The sequence below is a fragment of the Haliotis rufescens genome, unplaced genomic scaffold (genome assembly GCF_023055435.1).
Source record: "Haliotis rufescens isolate VD_foot unplaced genomic scaffold, xgHalRufe1.0.p SCAF_20, whole genome shotgun sequence".
NCBI classification, from domain to species: domain Eukaryota; kingdom Metazoa; phylum Mollusca; class Gastropoda; order Lepetellida; family Haliotidae; genus Haliotis; species Haliotis rufescens.
The window spans coordinates 9,243,666-9,256,958 of record NW_025963891.1 but is presented as its reverse complement, the minus strand read 5'-3'; positions in this window follow the sequence as shown (position 1 = coordinate 9,256,958).

Genomic DNA, 13,293 nt, shown 5'->3' with positions numbered 1-13,293 from the left:
AAGAACATTAATTCACAGGGCTTCACGTTGACGCCTTTGATAATTATTTTTGACTTTATTATTAAATTATTTATCCCCACTTAGCGAACACGCAGAGCTATATAAGAAAATGCAGTTTGAATTTTCAATGAAATACAGCAAACAAATATGGGGTAAAAGTAGTCTAAAACATTAGGGATTTCAACTTGGAACGTAATAATTTATTTAAGCAAGTTGTTATATATGACAAGCCTTTTGATAAGAATGTAATTGGGAGAGTCCTGCTTTTGTTTCATAGGAGTGACAAAATAATTATATCGTCGATAATAATAATAATATAATAATAATGATAATAACAACAATAATAATAATGATAATACTAATTATAATGATGATGATGATGATGATGATAATAATAATGATAATAATAATTATAATAATGATGATGATGATGATGATGATGAACCATATTATTTTCCACTTCCGATCAGCCCTCCTGTTATTCCGAAACTCCCATCACACTCGGACTCGTTTTCAATTTAAACGTAGTTGCTTTTTCTTTAAAATGATATATTTTCAGAGACTACGCGTTGGTCTGTTGATCCATATACAGTGCACAAAGTTCATGACACCGAGCCCTTTGCAACATTACCCGACTGACCGGGCCGTCAACGCGTCGCTGTGCTTTTAAATTACATTCTCAGCTCCCCGAGGAGTAGTACATCGTTTATTTGGCGCCACCTATATTCATCTACTCTCCCCTATCTATAGCCCATATGAACCTTCAAACTCCAAACAGCGCTTTCCGCCCGTGTCGTGTTGTTTGTCTATCTGAGGTTCGCATTCCACACACCCACCACAAAACAACATCTCCCCTTCTGTGCGAGTTGCTGCTCAATATCCCAAGGACATTAAATATTCAGTCCTCTGGTGTCACATCGTTAATGGCCTATGTAACGAAATACATATCTGGAGCGTCCGTGTCATGCAGTCTTCAATCTCACCCAGCGTTTTTCAGCTTACATTAGAAACCACGCTACAACATCGGATTCACAATCAACGCGAAAACTTCTCCCCAACATAGTAATACGATCTGTTCTTATAATCCCGCGTTTCCGTAACAGATAGACGGCGAGGCAAGGTCTTCGCCTCCTCGCTTTCCACAGTCGCTATTTGTAGCCACGCCGGCCCTTTAACACGGCGGGGATATTGAGCGCTGCTCGGCGTAGCGGCAAATGCGCTCGAGCTCTTTGGCCTCCGGAGACGATCCGACTTCCCAAATAATTTAATTCGAATTTGGTCGCTGCTACGGTGCCATCGGTCTAAACAGTTTTTCGCGGAGCATCTCCCGAGCACGATCGAAGACGAAGTACGCCTGCCTCTCTCAAACAGCGAGGGGCGCGATCGAGACGAGGCTGTTGGTAGATGAAGATTAAAGCCTATCGCGGCCAGTGGCTGATTTCATCTCCGTGTGGCGAGCCACGGCCCCGGCGTCGGGCGAATTTCTTCATTATTCCAAGCAGATTACGGGCGAATTAGCACGGCGTGTCTCTCGGCACGCGCACGCCGTAAATTCCCGGATGAATCGGCGTTACGTCGCTTAACACGCAGACCTCTAATCCTTCATCCGCGGTTATCTCCCTTTATGGTTCCTGTCGTTTGTGCGTACGCCCGACCCCAGACGTGAAGTACGGACGTTAGCGACAACGCTGAGTGCCGTCGCCGCCGTCTCACTTCCGAGGAGCTGTAGTGATATGGGCGGATGTGATGAGGCCGGATTACGTGCTGAGTTACTCGGGCATGGGAGACGACTGCTATCACTTCGTGCCGTGCACTGTCCGTTGTAATCAGCCGAAAGAACACGCTCGTGTCTTCTTTATCTTCCTCCCACTTGGCCCCGTCATCGCCATGAAATTTGTGCTGATACTGTGACAGCGGCATAACCTACCTCTGCGTTATCGTGGGGTCGGGCGGCGTGCGAGGGGGTAGGGGATCTCGGGTTCGTGCCGGGGGAGCTCCCTGGGGGATATGAGACCCCCACACCTGTTCCTAGTTTTCTGCTCTAGGTACCACGTGGCTCACAAATATTGATTTCATTAAAAACTTTGAGATCCTCAACACACGCCCTGACTGCCAGGGTTTAGGGTCCAAATTCAAAGTTCAGGACGCCATGCGCTGCGCGTGTGCTCCAGCTCCAGTTTTACACATTCTTAGGCCATGATGACCGACTTGATTGCCGAAGTGGGCGGCGGAACCCGCCCTAGTCGATACCGTTTCAAAATAACCATGATCTCGTCGAGATAGCATGCTTTATTTCGATTTTAGACGACGCCGAAATCCATGACTAATGGTAATTTTAAAACATGGTCGTAGAACCTTCTTTATGCTGGTAAATTGGGAATTTCGATTGCAATAAATATACACTTTCTTCTGGATATACCAGAGCGTTGAGACATCCTATGCATGTACATATACTAAACGATTGGCTAGGAGTATATCCAAGTATTTAGCATATACACTGAGCTTAAGCGAGGAAAAGTAAACGTCGATTTCTTGACATTTCAATGTTCTCTAATCGTGAAGGTTGAGTGGGAGGTGTGATAGCCTAGTTGTTAAAGTGTTCGCTTGTACGTCGAAGCCCGAGTTCGAGTCCACATATGTTTACAATGTGTGAAGCCCATTTCTGGTGTCTCCCACCGTCATATTGCTGGAACAAAAAGTATTGCTTCTAAAAGCGGCGTAAAGCAATATTCACTCACTTGGCTCAGGCTGAACCTTCAGTGCGTCTTGTGTTGTTTTAAATCCATAGGGTAGGGATCATTTACGTAACTCATTTGTATCTTATCAGTGTATATAAATACAGCGGAACCCTATTAACCCGGACTGTACTGCTCCATGTCCGGTTTTCAAAACGTATCTGCATATATAATACACTCTTCAAAACAAGAAACGCACAGATAATATGTAGTTCATTGAACCTGACTAAACAAAGAATAAGGTTTATAAATTGGATATATGTCATCGGAAAATGTTCGTGGCCTGATATTCGACAAACGGTGCGTCAAAACGCAGCCATTGTCGATTAACAATGCCTTAAACGGAAATATTTTCACACTTGCATTCGTAACTCGTGGTAGTGGCTATAAAAAGGCAAGCATAAGCCATGATTTGTCATTCAATTGTCAACATTTTTCAAGTTCGATAATGCCGAGACTCAGCGCTGCCGATCGGAACATCGCCATAGGACGTATCCAAAGAGGGGAATCGCAGTCTTCTGATTCAAGCAACTTCAACATCCACCACAGCACCATTTGCCGCCTTTGTGACCGATACACTCAGTTCAATTCCACTGCAGACCGCCCGAGAACTGACCGACCAAGAGTTACCACCCCTGCACAGGATCGCTACATTCGATTGTTCCACTTACGTCATCGCAATGCCACAGTTTCGGATACTGCAGGACGCATCCCTGGTTTGAGGAAAATATCGGACCAGACTGTCAGGAACCATCTTCGCGAGGTTGGAATCCGACCCAGAAGACCAGTTATCGTCCCTGTTTTGCAACAGATCCATCGACAGCGACGCTTGCGTTGGTGCCTTACCTTACAGCCTTGGAATTTGAGAAACTGGAGACGAGTGTGGTTTAGCGATGAATCACGATTTCTTCTTCACCAGCGAGATGGAAGACAACGTGCTTATTGTTGTCGAAATGAACGTTTTGCCCCACATTGTGTACGTGAATTCGACAATTTCGGATCTTACTTGGTAGTGGTTCAGGGAAATTTGACAGCAAATCGGTACATGAATCAAATTTCTTCAACCTCAACCTCTTCCAATCATTGACCGCCAGAGGGAGCTGTTTTAACAGGACAACGCTCCACCCCACAGAGTTCGTTTCACGGTAGACTACCGTCATAATGCCAACATCAACGGCTTGCCCTGGCCGTCGAGATCTCCAGATCTCAACCCAATTGAACACCTCTCGGATGAACTCGATCGACGTGTACGTCAACGTCAGAACATGCCGCAGACACGCCCACAACTGGCCAACGCGTTACAAGCAGAATGTCGCAGAATTCCGCAGGACAGAATTCGTACACTTATCCAGTCAGTGCCGAGGAGATGCAGGGCCATGATTGCTGCCCGGAAGCGGTCACACGAGATACTGAGCTCAGCGCAACCTTGTGCCCTTATTTGCGTGACAATGAACAGTTTTCAATGCATTTGTACAACAACAACATGTGACTATCGAGCTCCAAAATTTCATATTTGGTTCAATGATATTAAATTAAATATATCGACTTTATTAGGTACAATAAATGTACTAAAAGTCTACCTGTGCGTTTCTTTTTTTGAAGAGTATATACAAACACGTCCGGTGAAATACGTGAGATTTTGTTCCATTGTACTATGAAAATCTGTAGTATAAAGTGAGTGAGTGGACTTTGAACAGTATTTGAATCTCAAATTGGTGCAGATCCTTGGCTCGCAGCGAAGCGGATCCTGGCACGAGAAAGGGATGCAACACCAAACATCGATCTGCGCACCTGCGATCAATGCATGTTTCAAAAGGAAGGGGATATTCGAAAAATAACAGATGATTACAGAAATACAGAGAGGTATCGAGTGATGGTAATAGATGGATAAGAAACCTTAGGACTAGGTGTTACACGAGTGAGTGAGTGAGTGAGTGAGTGAGTATGGTGTTACGCCGCTTTTAGCAATATTCCAGCAATATCACGGCGGGGGACACCAGAAGGTGTTACACGACGATCAACAGAACATGTTGGCGGTCAATTGTAAGGGAGCAAATAACCAAGAAAGATGACACGGATTTGTATTAAAAGAATGAACGTTTGTGATGACTTGATCAACAATGAGTCATGTCCCCATGATTGGTCAAACGTTCGGTTATACATCGTGGCATGGCCCCAATCAATCTCCCAATGACAATTTGATTCTTGTCCACTCCTCATGCAGCGCTAACGTTGCGGTTGGCCTTTGATATCGCCGTACACGTCCCCCGAACATTGAGGTGAGGTGAAATTGGGTTAAACGTCGCGTTCAAGATTCTTGCACCTATAGAGCGACATGCTAGCCCAGACATAGACATAGTGCTAGCCCACTGAGATACGATGCCACAGTTTGACACGAAAACCCCATTCAAACACAATATACTGACTCCGAGCCAAACAGTCCTTGTTTAGCCCCTATGGGGGAAAGGTCAGGACTCGTTGCTGGTCATTGGCTTCTGGTGATGTTTCCCGCTGGAAGTAGTCAGTTACGATTCGCGCAAGCCTTATCGCCTTGAAAGACAAAACGTGCACCAGCATGGTACGCAAACGGCACAACGATTGGCGCTAGTATGTTGTCTCGGCAGTACTGTCCCGTGACCCTTCTATGGAAAGTATGCAGTGGCTTTCTGGCAGTCTCAGTGATCCCGCCCTCAAATCCGTCTTGCTGCCTTACGCTGACTTTCGCATGACGTTCTTTAGAACACTTCCAGGCCTTTCCAATAGGCCCAGAATGAATCTGGTCTTATCTGAAAACATTACACGAGACCATCGGCGGTTTACCGGTTTCCACGCTCTAAACACCATTGGCGTCTGTGGTACACGTGGTTGCAAAGCATGCAGATTGGGTGCATGTTGACGATTCCTAATCGTCTGGTCAGTTACCTGAATTCCGGTGGCCTGGCGTAAGTAGACAGCGATTTGATTGGTTGTTTGAGTTCGATATCTCAAAGCCTGGTTTCTGATTACTCAATGTTGGACTTGTTTTGTTTACATAGGGTCCTCCGTACGGGGTCGATCATTATCATTTTATGTCTGCAGAAGCCTGACTAAAAGTCTGCAAATCACAGACTGAGACATGTTGGACATATTGGCTGGGTTCTACGAGTTTGAAGCTTGCCAATTTACCTTTAGGCGTTCATCACATTGAACGACGACCCATTGCCTAACTGATAACAAATATCGCATTAAAGCAGGGAGTAGAGAGCGCACATGTTACTGTGGATAATGAAAACACTAATGCTAAACGCTCAGAGCGATTTGACGACCTTTCAGTGTGTCAAGATCACGAAGGACCTCCTATCCGTATGCACGGAGGAATTGCATGGCCCGAGGGTAAAGTTTCAGGCATGTTGGGTTTTGGTTCCGAAACCGTTATATCTCTGGCAGTCACTTGATCTTTCTTCAGACGACCGATCGTAACATTTACATTTCATGATCCCCAACATGTTTGGAGAGTATATAATTATAAGTGATAAATATCTTTCCATAAACATAATTATGAAGTAATTTCTGCTAAAAGAGTCTTTTGTACGATTCCGACTATCCCATATGCATGTGTTTCTGAATCACCCATAGTGATTATACTGGTCAGGTGTTCGCGAAAAGGTGAACTGATTCATAATGCGCATGTGTTTGCGTTTCATATACTGTCTGGACTTTATTTAGTTTACATGCGTGTTGTGGTTGAATTTCGGGTGGCCACAATGTTGTGGTTTGACTGACCGGGTCATGTCCAGATAGTGTTAGTTGAGGCTCGTGTTGTTCGAAAATACCTTTTACTCGAATCCTTATTTGCTGGCAGTCGAGATGTTCACAAATATTATTTTGTATAACTGTATCGATACAACGTATAAGACGAGGTCATGGGTTCTCAGAAGAATCCTTATCGACACTTGAACTGCGGACAATTCGACATAGTATGCGCTGATCCAAAGCGCCTCGAGTTTACGACTTTTGCATTGCCTCCTCTGAGGCCACCCCGTCTTGATTCAAAGGCTGAAATGATCTCGGTATCTCAGGTTATCTTTGAAGTCGATGAAACTGTGGACCGGGCGGTCAAGTTGCTCAATTTATTTCATCGTAGACATATTGCGTCTTATCGTGCACACATGGCGGCGTGGGTCTTTGACCTCTTTCGTTCAACCTTTTTCGTTCAACCTCTTTCAAACAGTACCTATGGATGATGGTAAAAATACAAACATGCTTTGTATTGTAGCTAAGGTTGATGTGATGGAGGGACGATGACACACATTAGTTCATGTTGTAGCCAGGCGATGTTGGAGGTACGATGACACACAGGCGTATATGTTGAAGCCAGGCGATGTTGGAGGTACGATGACAGACAGACGTTCATATTGTAGCCAGACGACGTTGGCGGTACGATGACACACAGAAGTTCATTTTGTAGCCTGTCGATGGATGTTAGAGGTACGATGACAAAGTATTCATATTGTAGCCAGGCGATTCAGGAGGTACGATTTCACAAAGAAGCCTATATTGTAGCCAGGCGATGTTAAAGGTACGATGTCACACAGAAGTTCACATTGTAGCCAGGCGATGTTAGAGGTACGATGACACACAGGAGTTCATATTCTTGACAGGATGTGTTAGAGGTACGATGACACACAGAAGTTCATATTGTAGCCAGGCGATGTTAAAGGCACGATGACACACAGGAGTTTATATTGTAGACAGGCGATGTTGGAGGTACGATGACACAGAGTAGTTCATATTGTAGCCAGGTGATGGATGTTAGAGGCACGATGACAAAGTATTCATATTGTAACCAGGCCATGTTAGAGGTAAGATGTCACAAAGGAGTTAATATTGTAGCCAGGCGATGTTAAAGGTACGATATCACACAGAAGTTCACATTGTAGCCAGCCGATGTCAGATGTACAATGACACATATGAGTTCATAGTGTAGCCAGGATATGTTGGAGCTACGATGACACACAGGAGTTCATATTCCAGACAGGATGTGTTAGAGGTCCGATGACACACAGAAGTTCATATTGTAGCCAGGTGATGTTGGAGGTACGATGACAAACAGGAGTTCATATTGTAGATTGGATGTGTTTGAGTTATGATGACAAACAGGAGTTCATGTTCTAGTCAGGCGATGTTGAAGGCACGATGACACACTGGAGTTCATATCGTAGCCAGACGATGGATGTTGAAGGTACGATGACAAAGTATTCATATTGTAGCCAGGCGATGCTAGAGGTCCGATGACACACAATAGTTCATATTGTAGCCAGGCGATGTAAGATGTACGACGATACACAGAAGTTCATATTGCAGATAGGATGTGTTAGAACTACGATGACACACAGGAGTTCATATTGTAGATAGGATGTGTTAGAGGTACGATGACACACAGAGGTTCATATTTGAGACAGGATGTGTTGGAGGTACGATGACACATAGAAGTTACTTTTGTAGCCAGACGATATTAGAGGTACGATGACACACAGTTGTTCATATTGTAGCCAGGCGATGTTAGAGGTACAATGACACACAGTAGTTCATATTGTAGCCAGACGATGTTAGAGGTACGATGACACACAGTAGTTCATATTGTAACCAGCTGATGTGAGAGGTACAATGACACACAGAAGTTCATATTGCAGATAGGATGTGTCAGAGGTACGATGACACACAGAAGTTAATGTTTTAGAAAGAAGGTGTTAGAGGTACGATGACAGACAATAGTTCATATTAAAGTCAGATGATTTTGACGGTGGTCGTTGTCGATTTGCACGTGGATGCATGTCGCTATATAAGTGAAAATATCCTTGAACACAACGTTAAACACCATTTGATCATCACCCCACCTCGAAACGTTGATTGTTTAATTTCACCCCGTGTGACATTTTGGAGCTATAATATATTGTGAGATAAAACTCAATGGTTTGTTTTACAGCTATGTTGGTTTGAGATTAAACACATTCGTTCATTTCAAATCCAGATGTTGTAGGTATTATTGCACTGCTATTCAAATTGTAGCTGGAATGTATTGGACGTTAAATTGCGCATAATATTTCGTATTGTGTGTGTAAAGGTTTGTGATGTATAATGGTTGTCAGACTATTGACAGAAGTTCATACTATAGATAAACGTTTGCAGAATGATCACACACATGATTCACATTGTAGCTTGGTGTTGGGAATAAGGCTAAATATACCGACTAGTTCATATTATACCATGGAACTAAAGACGTTTCACATATGGCAAAGGTACCTTCCATTTCACTTTCATTTAGTACCTTTGACCGGAACGTGAACATTGACAGTCATGTGACCTTGAGATGTTTCGCAGGAAAGACTCTCAGCTATGCTTAAATATCCCACAGTGCAATTATAGTTTGTCGTTCAAGAATAAGGGGTTATATAACACTTTCATGAGATAAGCTGTGTACTCGCGAACATGCCTTCGAGCTCATGTCAAAATGTCCGACACAATCAAAGATGTTAGAAAGCTTTTGTTACTGATGCGATTACCTGTTATTCAGCATTCGTGATTTAGGCGATGACTTAAAGGTGTTGGAGTTGTTATTGAAGTAAATTCATAGATACTTCTTTGCAGATTGCTGTCAGCCTTGACATATCGCGATCTTTGATTCTGATCACTTTGTTTGGTCTGGAGTATCGTCTATTTAGGAAATGTATCTGTTACATAATTTCGCTATGTTTGCAGAAACGCTGATGTGGAGGAAACGTGTCCACTCGATAATACACACTGACCCCATCGAGTGATGTCCCCATGATTGTGGCTGTGCTTATGTCGATTCTAAGCTTCGATCGCGCGAAAACAACATGAAGTCAGTTTCGAGATGTACTTGGTATAAATTAGCATTATATTGTTGATATAGTAAGTGTAGGAGCAGATTACAGGACGTTACAGATACTAGAGGACACACCAGTTCACTATATTTGTGTGTGTTTGTTTGTTTGTTGTTTAACGCCGCACTCAGCAATATTCCAGCTATATGACGACGGTCTATAAATAATCGAGTCTGCTACAGACAATCCCGTGATTGATATCCTGTGCATCGCAATTGGGACGATGACATGCATCAATCAAGTCAGCGATCCTGACCCCCCGATCTCGTGAGTCGCCTCTTTCGACAAGCATAGTCGCCTGTTACGGCAAGCATGGGTTGCTGAAGACCTTTTCTAACTCGGATCTTCATGGGTGCACTATATTTGTGACTTTGTAGATTACAAATAGCTCTCTAATCTCTCTACCATAGAAGCAGATTACAAATAGAAGTTATTTCGTTTTTATTGAGGTCATCGACCTATGTGCATTGTGTACACGTGGTTATTGTGAAACATAATTCAATATATTGTTTTCAAGATAAAGTTTTTTCTTTACACCATTGATTGTATGCAGGAAGGTCATGTTTTACACTACTTCTGAAAAAAACCGTTAGTCGATTAAATCTTTCTCTATTAGGATGTACATGATACGATTCAGGAAATACTTTCGACAAAGCCAAGGCTAGATAATAATTACACACCAGTACAAACTTATATACGTTTACGATACTTGAATATTTAGAAGCCGGAGAAGTTCCTTAAGAACCGGTTCATTAATAGTGATAGTTGCAGCAGCAGAATACATATAGTAGTAGCCACACCGGTTCATTAATAGTGATAGTTGCAGCAGCAGAATACATATAGTAGTAGCCATACCGGTTCATTAATAGTGATAGTTGCAGCAGCAGAATACATATAGTAATAGCCACACTGGTCCATTTATAGTGATAGTTGCAGCAGCAGAATACATATAGTAGCAGCCACACTGGCCCATTAATAGTGATAGTTGCAGCAGCAGAATACATATAGTAGCAGCCACACTGGTCCATTAATAGTGATAGTTGCAGCAGCAGAATACATATAGTAGTAGCCACACTGTTCATTTATAGTGATAGTTGCAGCAGCAGAATACATATAGTAGCAGCCACACTGGTCCATTAATAGTGATAGTTGCAGCAGCAGAATACATATAGTAATAGCCACACTGGTCCATTAATAGTGATAGTTGCAGCAGCAAAATACATATAGTAGCAGCCACACTGGTCCATTAATAGTGATAGTTGCAGCAGCAGAATACATAGAGTAGTAGCCACACTGGTCCATTTATAGTGATAGCTGCAGCAGCAGAATACATATAGTAGCAGCCACACTGGTCCATTAATAGTGATAGCTGCAGCAGCAGAATACATATAGTAGCAGCCACACTGGTCCATTAATAGTGATAGTTGCAGCAGCAGAATACATATAGTAGCAGCCACACTGGTCCATTAATAGTGATAGTTGCAGCAGCAGAATACATATAGTAGCAGCCACACTGGTCCATTAATAGTGATAGTTGCAGCAGCAGAATACATATAGTAGCAGCCACACTGGTCCATTAATAGTGATGGTTGCAGCAGCAGAATACATATAGTAGCAGCCACACTGGTCCATTAATAGTGATGGTTGCAGCAGCAGAATACATATAGTAGCAGCCACACTGGTCCATTAATAGTGATAGCTGCAGCAGCAGAATACATATAGTAGCAGCCACACTGGTCCATTAATAGTGATAGTTGCAGCAGCAGAATACATATAGTAGCAGCCACACTGGTCCATTAATAGTGATAGCTGCAGCAGCAGAATACATATAGTAGCAGCCACACTGGTCCATTAATAGTGATAGTTGCAGCAGCAGAATACATATAGTAGCAGCCACACTGGTCCATTAATAGTGATGGTTGCAGCAGCAGAATGCATAGAGTAGTAGCCACATCGGTTCATTAATAGTGAAAGTTGCAGCAGCAGAATACATATAGTAGCAGCCACACTGGTCCATTAATAGTGATAGTTGCAGCAGCAGAATACATAGAGTAGTAGCCACACCGGTTCATTAATAGTGAAAGTTGCAGCAGCAGAATACATATAGTAATAGCCACACTGGTCCATTAATAGTGATAGTTGCAGCAGCAGAATACATATAGTAGCAGCCACACTGGTCCATTAATAGTGATAGTTGCAGCAGCAGAATACATATAGTAGTAGCCACGCTGGTCCATTTATAGTGATAGTTGCAGCAGCAGAATACATATAGTAGCAGCCACACTGGTCCATTTATAGTGATAGTTGCAGCAGCAGAATACATATAGTAGCAGCCACACTGGTCAATTAATAATGATAGCTGCAGCAGCAGAATACATATAGTAGCAGCCACACTGGTCCATTAGTAGTGAAAGTTGCAGCAGCAGAATACATAGAGTAGTAGCCACACCGGTCCATTAATAGTGACAGTTGCAGCAGCAGAATACATATAGTAATAGCCACACTGGTCCATTAATACTGGTAGTTGCAGCTGCAGAACACATATAGTGATAGCCACACCGGTTCATTAATAGTGATAGTTACAGCAACAGAATACAGAAAGTAGCAGCCACAACGGTTCATTAATAGTGATGTTTGTAGAAGCAGATTACATATACATACACGTATCATAGAGTGATTATTATAAAAATGGATCCTTTAAATCTGCTATTTGTCTTCTAAAAGGCAAGGCTATTACGGCCTGGTACAACATAAATCATTCAATGACAACATCATCCCAACTCTCTGTCAATGTTCTTCTGCGACTTAACATAGTATTAACAATACCTGTTGCAACTGACGGCGCCAAGGTGTGGGAAGACCCGTGCATTGCTGTATAAATCATGGGTGTACTGAAGAGAACTCGACTTGTACCACATCTCCCTGTGTATATACTGAACAACAAAAGTTCCTGTGACATTGAAAAAGATTTAATGCAAAGTTATGTTTTTTACCAAATCTGAAACAATTTCGGTTTGAAAAAACATGAACATGCCAAAATGTCAATTTACAAATCAATAGCGTGTGTGTCCACCTCTGTTTGCGATGCAAGCAACACATCTTCGTCTCATGGAATGTACCAGGCGTTGCACAAAGTCCTGTGGGATATCTGTCCATATCTGCTGGAGCATGTTTCGAAGTTCCTGGAGTGCCTGTGGAACACGTGGTTGACGTCGAAGGCGCCGATCCATCTCATCCCACATGTGCTCGATCTGTGAGAGATCACGGGAGCGCGCCGGCCAGGGGATGACATTCACGTTGTTTTGTTGAAGGGAATCCTGAACAAGTCGAGCAATATGAGGCCGGGCGTTGTCATGTTGAAAGGTAATGCCTGGGCCATGACGACGCAAAAACGGCAGAACAATAGGGCCGATGATCTCGTCGCGGTAGAGCTGTCCATTGAGATTTCCCTCTACCACTATCAAACGGGTCATCTGTCTTGCTGTAATCCCACAGCAATTCAGTTGTTCGAATTCAGTTGTCTTGTCGATTATTGGTTACACGTGGCCTGCCACTCCGAGGATGGTCTCTGACTGCATTCGTCTGTTGCCAACGTTGCCATAAACACCAAATGGTGTTTCTCGGGACGTTAAATTGTCTTGCAACATCACGTTGACTCGATCCTGCTTCAAACA